General features: G+C 44.0%; 1 long non-coding RNA gene across 1 annotated transcript; it reads left to right on the top strand.

Moving 5' to 3' along the window:
- The first annotated feature begins 279 nt into the window (after nucleotides 1-279).
- Nucleotides 280-12,021, top strand: LOC114217239 (uncharacterized). Its single transcript, XR_003610942.1, has 5 exons — nucleotides 280-566; nucleotides 752-889; nucleotides 2,961-3,097; nucleotides 4,732-4,841; nucleotides 10,073-12,021. It is a non-coding gene; the product is annotated as an uncharacterized LOC114217239 (long non-coding RNA).
- Nucleotides 12,022-12,265: the final 244 nt, after the last annotated feature.

The raw sequence follows: 12,265 nt of genomic DNA, 5'->3' as shown, positions 1-12,265 counted from the left end.
AGGATCTTGCACGCTTTTTTTTTCCCTTTAGCCTCAGGCTTCAGTCCTCGAAGGGAAAATGTGGCCAGTGAACCAGCTGGTCTTAAAGAGCCTTCCAAGTCTACAAGGCCCCGGTTCAGGTCCCTCTGCCTGGTTTGCTGAAGGGTTATTCCATCAATGATTTGGGAACCTAGCAGGGATGTGCTAGGAAGGGTTAAAATACTTTCTCAGAGGCTTATTCTTTGCACCTTCTTTTCATCTTCTGATAAGCCTCTCTGTTGTTTCCATGGCCTGCCAGTGGGTTCCGTGGGGCTGTTACCCTAATCAGAACAGGTGCTATACCTGATCACGAGAAAACAGCAAAGAGAGCCCCGGAGGCCAGCGCAAGCATTTGCTGGGCTCGAACTGCCAGCATACTTTTTATTCTTAGAACACATCTTTAAGGCACATGGACTTAAAACCAAGCACAGGCCCAGGGCACTCTATTATTCCACAGGAGGAAGACGCAGTGTGGTGGCCAAGAAGTCCCTGGGTGGTGGCAAAGTCTTGTTTTTGGAGGGGCGCACCACGATCCCCAAAATCAACCCGTAAGTATAGTGACAAAGCAGTACCGAAATAACCCAGATCCCCCAAGCCCAGCGGGGCAATTAGCAAAAGATGCCTGAAACCAGACTGAGTCTCCACAGTGCTGGGGATCTTTGGGTTATTGCAAGTGACGTCTGGTGCTGCCGAATTGGCGTCTGCGTGTTGCATCTGCACCCTTTTCCCCCAGAACAAGCTAAGCTGTACCTCCTCTGGGGAGACGATTTGCCTGAGATGACTCCGTTGTGAGTGGAAAAGACAAGGACGCATTGTTCAGTGGACGATGCCAGAAGGAATATGCAAAATGGGCTCAACCTCTTCATTCCGAGTAAGTGGGAGACCATTGTTTCCATAAAGCTCCTATTGAGCTAAATGACTGGAATGTAACATTCTTTGTCCAAATGAATCCCAAAATGTAAGTACCTCTTTCTGGAGGACTAGATACTGCTTTTTTTTTTTTTTTTTTTTAGGATTTTATTTATTTATTTGAGAGAGAGAGCATAGGAGCAGGGGGAGGGGCAGAGGGAGAGGAAGAGGCATGCTCCCCGCTGAGCAGGGAGCCTTATGTGGGCTCCATCCCAGGACCCCGAGATTGTGACACAAGCTGAAGGCAGATGCTTAACTGACTGAGCCCCAGGTGCCCCTGTTTTCTGTTTTGTTTTGTTTTTAATATGTCAGACTAAATTCTCATTATTCAAAGATTCTGTATTTGCCTACTCGCAAAAATTTATTTGTAAGCCCCCCGAATCGGTACGGTATTTTCACAGTCATTCACGGGTGGGGAGGCGAACATTTGAGTCTCCTGTCAAGTCCTTTCCCAGCTGGGGTTGTCCAAGGTGACACTCTGCCTTGTTTCAGCTCTCCTACCTTGAACAAGTGTTTTTTTTTTACTATTTAGTGTCATGTTGTTTGCATCTGTGTGCTCTTTGTTGGAGATCTCCATGTTTAAAATGGCCCAAGCATAGTGCTGAAGGGCTGTCTGGTATTCCTAAGCACGAGAAGGCTGTGATGTGCCTTACGGAGAAAATAGGTGTATTAGATTAGCTTTGTTGAGGCACGAGTTACAGTATTGTTGGCCTTGTTCAGTGTTAATGAATCAGTATAGATTAAATAAGGTGTCTTTAAAAAGAAGCACACATAAAGCAAGACTGTGTGTTGATGGGTCGGCATAGAGGTGATCAGAGGCTCCCAGGAACCTAACTAACACCGTGTTTCTCCTAGGAGCAATGGGTTAGTCTCTTCTCTGAGTGTTCGCAGCCCCACCTTTATAGGACATACTCTCTCAAATAACAAGAATCAACTCTCACTTGACTCTGGGGTTCATGCTTTGTTTTTCTGCTGAGGACTCCTTTGGCATATTTCTATAATTCTCCAACTTTTATCTGCAAAAAAAGATGATTTTTATTCCCACCCTCATTCCTAACTTTGCTTGTCTCGTTGTCTTCCGCCCGCCTGCCTCCCCTTCTCATCCACACGTACTTTCGTTTTCCACAGTCCTGTGCACTATATGTCTACACGAACCCTTCTCTTAGAAAGTACCTCAGCAGAGGGGTTTTGGTGATGTGGCCAGAAAGAGCCAAGACTATAAGAGAAGAGCCTGGACACAGGGCTCCAATTAAATCCCAGCTTTAGGAGCGGGCAGATTCCTGTGGGGTTAAGCTAAGGCCATGGAAAGGGTTAGATAAGTAGTCTAACAATCCCCCACCGTCCCCGCCTCTGGCAGGGCTCCATGCTAGCTCAGTGATTTTCACAGCATTCTCCAACTCAAATACATTTTAATTACCTTTAAAACAAGGGCAAAAGTTTGGTCACAAGGCAAAATCGCAAGGAATTTTAAAGGCACTGATTTTATAGTTAATAGTTATAACCAATGCTTTGGGAAAGCTTATTCTTCTTCCACATACCTCTTACCTGATCTAAATATAATATGGCATAAGATATTTAATGTGGTTCAGCCAAATATTAAGGAAATTAATCCCTCCTCCCTCCTAATCATAATGAAATGGTTTTGGGTTCAGTCTCTATTCTGGTTGAATGTGGTGCCCTAACAATGATTGTTCTCATCTGACAGCACTATTCGTACTTTGCTTTCTTTCTTAAAACTTGTACCTGGGTTGATAAACTAGAAACATTCTCCTTTTTAAAAAATCCAAACATACATAAAAGTACAGAAGGTACTAGAGCAGACTTGAGGTACTTATCACCGAGATTGATTCTTCCAAGAGGTGACCATCATTCTGAAGTCAGTGTGCATCATTTATCTCATTTATATATATGTTCTGCTACATATATAGAGAGTTATAATACTGCTTTGCGGACCTTAACGAACTAAATGGATTCATGGTATGGAAGCTTCAGCTCTTCAGCACCATTTTTTTTTCGTTTAATCTGTTGTGTAGGTCTAGTTCATGGATCCCCATTGGCCCACAAGATGCCACGTGTGACTCCATCACACTCTGGCCCCTGGCCTCTTAACGGGCAAGCCCAAGTGTGATGTGCAGTGTTGCAAGCAATGCCGTAGGGCACTTCCTGGCAGGTAACTCCCGGGGCATATGTGTATTTCACTAGACATTGAATTGCTGGCTCATTGGATATTTTCATTTTCACTTTTACTAGTTATTGCCAGATTTCTCTCAAAGTCATCATACCAACTTACACACCCAACAGCAAGATTTGAGTGTTCCTGTTTCAAACACCTTCCGGGACATGGTATTATATTTAAAAAAAGGAAAAAAAAAAAAAGCAAACTTTGCCAGTCTAAGCGTCAAGAGCTACCTCTTTTTTAAACTTATATTTTCTCTATTATTAATAGGCACGAGCTTATCTTTTTTTTAAAAGATTTTATTTATTTGAGAGAGAGAACACAAGCGGGGAGGAAGGGTAGAGGGAGAGGGGGAAGCAGACTCCCCACTTAGCAGGAAGCCAAATGCTGGGCTCAATCCCAGGACCCTGGGATCCTGACCTGAGCCAAAGGCAGATGCCCAACCGACTGAGCCACCCAGGTGCCTCAGGCATGAGCTTATTTTTGTGGTAATGATCATTTGGGCTTTTTCTCCATTAATTGTCTTTATATATACTTTGCTACTTTCCTTCCTGGATTGTCATTTTTTCTAACCTGAGAAAACAGAAGGGCAATGCTTTCTATACAAGCGCAGTTCATGAGGGTCTAAGACTACCACCCTGGTCTCGACCTGCCACTGGCAGGAGTGAAGATGGGGACCCAGATTCTATGTGCTTCTGGAAACATCCCCTCTCATTTAGGCTTTCCCCCACACATGCACACCTGTGCACGTACACAGAGTCTGGCTCTGCTGTCTCCCTTAAGAACTTCGGGACTAATATGGTGATGCCCTTTATTCTTGTCTATGAGAGGCACCACGAGAAGGCCAAGATTTCCAGGTCATCCCTCACCCTTGGCAATCCAATCTCCATTTTGCTCAGTCTATTCCATCTTTTGACCCATCCTGTGAAACTGGGATCACCTTTGGAATGGCAGGATCATATAGTAGATCTATTTTTATTTTTTTGAGGAACCTCCATGTTGGTTTCCTTAGTGGTTGGACCAGTTCCCATCAACAGTGTATAAAGATTCCCTTTTCACCATATCCTCACCAGCACCTATTTTTCTCTTGTCTTCTTGATGATATCCACTCTGAGAGGTGTGAGGTGATATCTCATTGTGGTTTTGATTTGTAGTTCTGTGCTGATAAGTGATGTTGAGCAACTTTTCAGGTACCAGTTGGCCATTTTGATGTCCTCTTTGGAAAAAAGTCTATTTAGTTATTCTGCCCATTTTTTAATCAAATTGTTTTGTTGAGTTGACTGAGTTCTTTATAGATACTGGATATTAACCTCTTATCTGATATATGGGTTTACAAAAATTTTGTCCCATTCCATAGGTTATCTTTTTTAATTGTTTCTTTTACTATGCAGAAGCTTTTGAGTTTGATGTTCCATTTGTTGATTTTTTTCTTTTGTTGTTTGTGCTTTTGGCATCATGACCCCAAAATTGATTGCCACGACCAAGATTGATGTTAATTCCCTATATTTTTTTCAAGGAGTTTTATGGTATCAGGTCTTATGCTTAAGGCTTTGATGCATTTCAAGTTAATTTTTGTGAACGGTGTGAAGTAGGGGTGCATTTTCATTGTTCTGCATGTGTTCCGCCAGGAGAAGAACACGTTTCTGCTGACTGGTCTCTTCAAGAGACCACACGTGGGCCTTCGGTGCTTGTTGGCACAGCAAGACTTCTCCAGTCCATTGACTCCCATCTTTCCCAGGTAAATATTTCCTTCCTTCCCTTTTCCTCAGTCTTCTAGTACATCTTTGCCCCCATTTCACGCTCAGCTGATGGATGATCTTGCTCCCTATTTTACTGAAAAAATTAAGGCAATCAGAAAAAAGTTCCACAAATGCTCAAACCATACTTACTGTCCCTCCTTTGTGTAACTGCATCCCACCTTCCCTCCTAGATGCACTGCCCATGATGCTAGAGGGGTCAGGTCTACCCTGGGCCTGGGCCCCTGTCCCCTTACACCTGCTGGGGGCACCACTCCAGCAATCTACCCCTTTCGTCTGGCCTCACCAGATTGCCCTGTCTTCTGGTCATTCCCATCAGCAAAAAACAGGCTGTGAGTTCTTTCGGAGAAAAACTTTTTAAGAGTTATCTGTAGTCATCATTTCCTCTCTTCTGAGTCTCTTTAATGAACATAGTGGTGAAAGAAATGAAAGAACTTCTTGTATTGAGGTGCATTCCCCACACACCTCCTTGGGCTCACTCATATCAGGCTCACATCACTTGGGTCAAGGTCTCCAAGCCCACTGCCCACTTGGCTCTCATTTCACTTTCCTGCTAGCCCAGCCACAGTTGCTGGAAATAGCATTTTCACTCAGTTTCTAGGCATCATGGCTCTGCTCTTCCTGCCAGTGTCTTCCATGGGCTCCCGGGCTGGTTCCTTCTCATTTCCCTGACTCTTAGTGTTGGGGTGCTCCAGGCTCCACCTCCTCTGTGTCTACTGTCTCATCCACTGTTCTGGTTTTGCATATATATACCCCTAGTTTGTGTCTCCAGCACAGATTTCTGTCCTGGGTGCCACGCTAGTATCTCCAATGGCCTACACCCCATCTTCCCTGAAAGCCTGACAGGCACCTCAGGCTTCACACATCAACACTGAGCTCCTGCTTCCCTCCCCACCCCCCAAGCCCAATCTTCTGAGTCTTTCTCACCTTTTGCTGGCTCAACCCCCAAACCCTAGAATCATCCTGGACTCCACTTCCCTTCACATCCCTGTCTTGTCCCCTCAGCAGATCCTGTTTTCTCACCTTCAGAACGTACCTGAAATCTACCTGATTCTCATCTCCTGCACTGTTACCACTGGGACTCAAACCACATCATCTCCTAGAGCACAACAAGAACCCCCTGGGTTAGTTTCCTGGGGGCTATCATCATAAAGAACGTCAAACTAGGGGACTTAAAACAACAAATTTACTCTCTCCCAGTTTTGGAGGCCAGAAGTATGAAATCAAGGTGTCCACGGGGCTGCATTCCTTCTCCAGGCTCTCGAGCAGGATCCTTCCTTGTTTCTTCGAGCTTCAAGTGGCTTCTGACATTTCCTATGCTTGTGGCCACCTCATTCCGGTCTCTGCATCTGTCTTCATGTGGCTTCTCCCTGTGTCCCTCTGTGTCTCCTCACCTCTTCTTGGGCTATCAGATTTTGATCTAGAGCCCACCACAAGTCCAGGATGATTTCAACTCAAGATCCTTAACTGATTACATCTGCAAAGACTCTATTTCCAAAGAAGGTCACATTCTGAGGTTCTAGGGAGGATGTGCATTTGGGGGGACACTATTCCACCCCCATCTCCTCACAGGGCTCCCTGATTTGCTTCTGGCATCCCCTGGTCTGACTTCAACCCAGCAGCCTGAGCACATCAGTTCTCTATGGAAACCCTGTGAAGGCTTCTGTTTCACCCAGCGTAAAGGTCAAAGTCCTAATAGCCTATGAAGCCTTACTCAATCTGGTCCCCTCATCACCCCCATCTTCTCTCCCATGCCAGCCCCTCCCCAACTCTGGCTCCTACCCTTTTGGTTCTGGCAGTGCCCTCTACCTGAACACTTCCTTGAATCTTCATGTTTGCCAGACACACATAGAACATTTATTATCTACCTTTGCCACTTGCTTCCCTTGCTGGATTGTTCACCACTGCACTTATTTTGCCTAGAACATTGCAGCTGGATGAACGAAGAGGAATCTTCCAAGCTGAAATGGTGTATCTCAAATTAAAGTGTCCTGGGCTGTGAACACTCTCGTTCCAAGAGAGCCAGTTCCAACAGCCCTTCCATGCATTCTAGGTAGAGAATGGATGGGCCAAAAACTGGATAAAGATGAGTAAGGAAAAGGACAGCAATATACCTGTAGACGTAAAACATGAATTACCAAGGCCGAGTTGGCTGTAAGTAGCAAAAGCCATAGAAAAATGCACGCATGCCCTGTGACCCAAGTTCTGCTTCTGGGCCTTCACCTTGAGTCATGATGACACACAGAGTTAAGGTACCAGGATGTTCACCAGATTATTCTTTAATAAAACCAAAAAGTTGAAAACCACCTAAATGTTCCATAGTAGGAGATCGTTGAAATAAATTGTGTATGGATTTACCATGCCACCAGTAAAAATCCCTATATAATAGCATGAGAAAATATTTATAACATATCGATGGGAGTAAAATGAAATTTAAACAATGCCTGATGGTATTTTAGTTACATAAACTTAATATGAAAATAAAACAATGTGCATCAAAAAAGAACTGGCTTTACAAAATAGTAAAAAAAACCAGACAGGTCCGATTAGTAGTATCAGTGGGAGTTCATAGAATTTACTAGAAAATCAGCGATTGGATGTTGGCATAATCTTGAACACCGAAATATCATTAGGTTGGCACCAGTTTGGAAGAAAACCACCTAACCCGAGGGTCATCACAAGGGACTGGGTTAGACACTAAGCAAACTCACTTGGGACGACAACCCCTGCTTTAGCTGCAGTGATGTGCCTGTGCTCACGTTAGGGCCCTTATGGAGGCAGCCTGGTAAGCCCACTCTGGGGCCCCAGAGCACCCTGGAGAGGGTCCCTGGTGGAAACCTGGGTAGACTCAGAAGACGGAACAAAGGAGAGATTTTGGTTTGAATGAATATCTCTGCTTCGCCTTCCTTCTGAGTTCCTCCCAAGGGCGTTCCAGCGCGTTCACCTACTGCTTTCTCTCTGGTTAAATGCATCAATGTTGGTGGTTCATTTTATTTTGCCCCCTAAACTGATCTGAGCTGCTGCTAGGACTGCTTCCAAGACCAGGACCTGCTTTTGCATTGAATCAAGTTGTAGCAATGGTGACGGTCTATTGCCGTCACCCAGCAGGCTGAGGGGGAGGTGGCCCTGAGCAGGAGGCTGTGTGGGACCTGGGCCTTGAGCTGAAGAGCAGTGCGATTCAGTCTGGTTGCTTCTTAAAAATACATACATCAGAAGAAAAAAAAAATACATACATCAGGAAAAAGCCCTGAAATGCAAAGCACAAACCTATGAGCAGACATTGTCTCTGAGGAGTGTGATGATGAAGCTTTTATTTTCTTCTTTTTGCTAACTGTAATGGCTATTTAAAAAAAACAAAAAACAAAAAACAATGACCATGTGCTGAAGAACGTGGCAGAAATATTTCCAAGAACAATGACGAGAGACTGAGCAGCACCTGAAACTAATGTAACACTGTATGTTAATGGTACTTGAATTAAAAAAAAAAAAAAGCCTGAAAGCTAAAGCATTATAGGGGAAAAAAGAAGGAAAGAAAAAAGAAAAGAAGGAAAGAGGGAGAGAGTGAGGGAGAGAGTAAGGGAGGAAGGGAAGAGGGAAAGAAGGAAAGAGAAAGAAGAAAAGGAGAGAGAGGGAGGGAGGGCGGGGAAGGAAGGGAGAGAGGACTGAGCAAGGAAAACAACAGGAGAAACAACCTAATGGGTAATCGCAGCAAACGTGTGAGTGAGGCCAGGCTTTGGTTTAGAGAAAGCTCATATGGTGTGGAAGACAGCAGACCTGGTTTGTGAAATCATCCCCGGGGGCTTTGTCGTGCTCTTCCTGGTCTTAGGAGAGACCCAAGAGGGCTCAGTGAAGCACAACTAATAATAAAATTAAGAAGATGATAGCAATTTGGATTATTTAGCCTGAAAGAAATTAGGGTTTAAAAACTGTCTTAAGAGGTTCTAGATGAAAACACTGATCAATTGCGAACCATTTTCACAGAGGATAGAAGAAGAAGAAATGGCCTTAAATTGATTAAGAGAGCTTGAAGAAGAGATCCTTGCCAGGAAGGCTGGTGATAGCTTGGCATGGGCTGATAGTGGGCTAGCTCAGTGCTGGGAGGACTGAATATAAGAAACACCATCTGTCCTAGAAGATCCAGGGAGACTTTCCAGAAGGTTCCTTGAAGTTCCAATCCTGTGATGTCTCGATGAAGGTATAAACTCACCTAATCTGTTCCTGAATGAGCTATCCTGGAACTCGAAGTGTCTGTATTCTTGGCCAGGACTGGTCTTGGGAGAGCTGGTAGCCATCTGTGTGATGGGAGGGCTGGCTGCCAAAATACCATTCCTACCGCTGAGTCATGCTGTCTGAAATCCTACCAGGTGACAATCATCTTTGGTCATCAAGAGCCCAATGGAGTGTGAGTGATGCCCTTATGGTTTTCTTTTTTTCTTTCTTTTCTTAAGTTCCGGAGGGAATAAGTGTGGAGGTTTTGAGATAACCAGCTTAGAATTTTCTCTCTTTAGGAATTGTTAAGAAAAATTATCCAAAACTTAGAAATAAGGCAAAGGGGCATGTCCTCTCAATGTCATACTGAGGCACTGTTTGACATGCTCGCCCAAGGATTATTTAATTCTTGAAGAGAATATACTTGTGTTTGATTAAGCGCAAACACAGTAGAGTTACATGTTAACTTGTTGATTTCTGTCCCTTAGAAAAAATAACCACAAAGGTTATGGTTTTATTCCCATGTAGGCGTTAACCAGTTTTGTACCTAATTGAGCAGTGATTCTAACATACTGTTTTGGGTTTAAAGGTCGTCGATTCTGCAAATGCTCTTGGAACCATCTTTCCTATCGTACTGGTTTGCTCATTAATAAGTTAAATACATTTTGGACACATGTATATATTTGTATGAGAGTCATGAGTTTAACTTCTTGAAAACTGTGCTTTGACAGGAAGGAGATGAGGTAACAGTAGCACAGTAGCTTTAAAGAGCACGACATTGATTCTCATCTGGATAGAGGTTTGTATGGTCATTCTTTGAAAGAGAGGGATTCATTAATTCTCAGGTAATCCATGATTAGCCAGCCCTTGGTGAGCACGAGGTAATTGGATTTTTTCTAACCTTAACAGAGGTGTTGGGCTTTTTTTGGTTTTGATTTTTGATTTTTTGATTTTTTTGTTTATTGTTTTTGTTTGGTTTTTGTTTTTGCTTTTGTTTTTGCAGAGAGCTATGGGTGAAGCCAGCACCGCCAGAGTGAAAAGGGATTCTGAGTGATAGAATGCTTAGGATTCTGATGGGTGCACCTGTCACATTGGAGAGCAAGATTTCAGAGGCAGAGGGATTCAGGGGAAGTCCAGGCCCTGGCACCGTCATGGGAGAGGGTGACTGAACCTCACTGGAATACAGGAGTTAAGGCAGAGAGTGGCTGGGAGACAAAGGAGGCACCTGTGGGAATGTGGAACCCCTCCCTCATGGTAACAGACTCTGGTGGTGGCAGCAGTGCCACCTGCCCAGTGATGCCTGGTGACCCAAGGAGCCAGTGGTTTAGACCATCCTGGAGATAAGAGGCACAAATGGAGAAGTAGGCCATGAGAGGCCCAATCATCATGAAAATTATTTGGGTGACACATGGGCAGAGTGTCTACCTGCGGTTGCTGCCTTTCCTGTCCCAAGACGCAGAGACACAGGTAAACCTCAGATGCCAACCTCTCTGGTGTTGACAGCGCATTCCAGGTCTTTCTCGGAAAACAGCCCCTTCTGTCTCAAAAGGGTCCACAGATGGGGCAAGCTGAGGACATCTTCCCAAGCCATAGAAAGCAACACCCAGCCCCGGGAGCCGTTGGACCTGCAGGGCTATATTTCACTCTTGGATGGCAGTCAGCAGATTCTTAAACTCACTCCCTAGCTCCTACCCTGGGGCTGCTATTCTGCTACTATTCAAGGCTCAAATGCCACCTCATGCTGCTGGTCCCAACTGGGGACTCTGAGCCCCTCAGAGGCATCTCTCAAATAAAACCCAACACCACACTTCTGCACACTCATTGTGTGGAGTGGTCTCACTCCACTGGGCTCTATCGAAGCTGCAAATTCCAGATTTCTCTCTCTTGTGTTTTTGAACCTGTTTGCTTTTGATTATGGTTTGGTTTTGAAAGGGAAGAGTCACACACGATCCAGCTCCCTGTTTCCTTTCTCAGATGGAGTAATAAAGCTTATTTATAGTGGAACTGTTTTTTTTTCCATTATGGCATATTTAATTTTATTACTCTACTGCCTTGTGCTTTGAATTACATAGGGGAAGCAACGCATAACAGAATATTCCGTTGGTTTTCTTTTTTTCCCCTCGGGTAGTTGATTGTGGAAAAAAAGGATGTAGCATCCTATTAGTCATTCTGTACCATGATGATTTTTTTGCCTGTGACCAACAAAATTACATTTTACACTCGAATGAACTCTCCAAATGGACCCTTCTCTTCAACATATGTGGACATAAGATTCAAAGTATGGCCAACCCCATGCATCACATCCAAAGTCCATTTCAGCTGTGGTTGATGGTTCTCTCCAGGAATGCAATATGCTGCAAAGCACCATGGTTTGGGCTTCTGATGAGAAGTTTGAGCATGCTATTTATTTTGTTCTTCTGTCTTTCTATTCAAACCATTTGAAAAGATCACTGAACTCTAGGTAATTTGGGACAGCCTTTGGTTAGTCACCTTGGCTCCTTAGCTTATTTCTCCATCACTCTGGTGGTCTTTGCTTTCTTAGGCTTGGAAAAAGGACAAGGAAAATCTCTCTCTTTGGAACCAAGGAGGTTCCTTAATTGCTCAAATGGGCTTGCAACAGATATGGTTGTATTTCACGTGAAGCTTTTTCACGTGTTCTAAAGTCTTAGGTTTGAATCCATGTTTCGTACCATTTTTGACCATGTTTTCTGACTATGTTTTCTATCATGTCGGACCAACTAGGTACTTCAGTGAGATGCTTCTACCTTTCGTTCGTTTCTAGGAGAGAACATGGAATCAGAGGGGAAGGTGTTTGCCATACTCGAAATCCCCACAAATTAGGAGAAAGACTGATCGAACCCTATTGTTCTGTCTCAACTTCTACAAATGAAAGGAAAGTGGATTTTTAGCAACTTGTGATGCTCTCCAATAAAGAGTTGGCAATGCTGAATATCCCAGTTTTCTGTGCTCAGTGGTCCCTCAGTTGCTTTGGAAAGCATCCTCCTAATATGGAGAAATCAGAACCTTGGTATACTGCTGATAAGAATGTAAAATGGTGCATCTGTTTTGGAAAACAGTCTGTCAGTTCCTCAAAAAGTTAGACATAGAGTTACCATGTGACCCAGCAATCCTACCCCTATATAGGTATATAAATCCAAGAAAACTGAAAAACGTTTGTCCACACAAAACTGATACA

Source organism: Eumetopias jubatus, unplaced genomic scaffold, assembly GCF_037043125.1.
Source record: "Eumetopias jubatus isolate StellerSeaLion01/CBP00866 unplaced genomic scaffold, mEumJub1_p1.0 scaffold_1, whole genome shotgun sequence".
Taxonomy (NCBI): Eukaryota; Metazoa; Chordata; class Mammalia; order Carnivora; family Otariidae; genus Eumetopias; species Eumetopias jubatus.
This window is presented reverse-complemented; position numbering and strand designations above follow the sequence as displayed.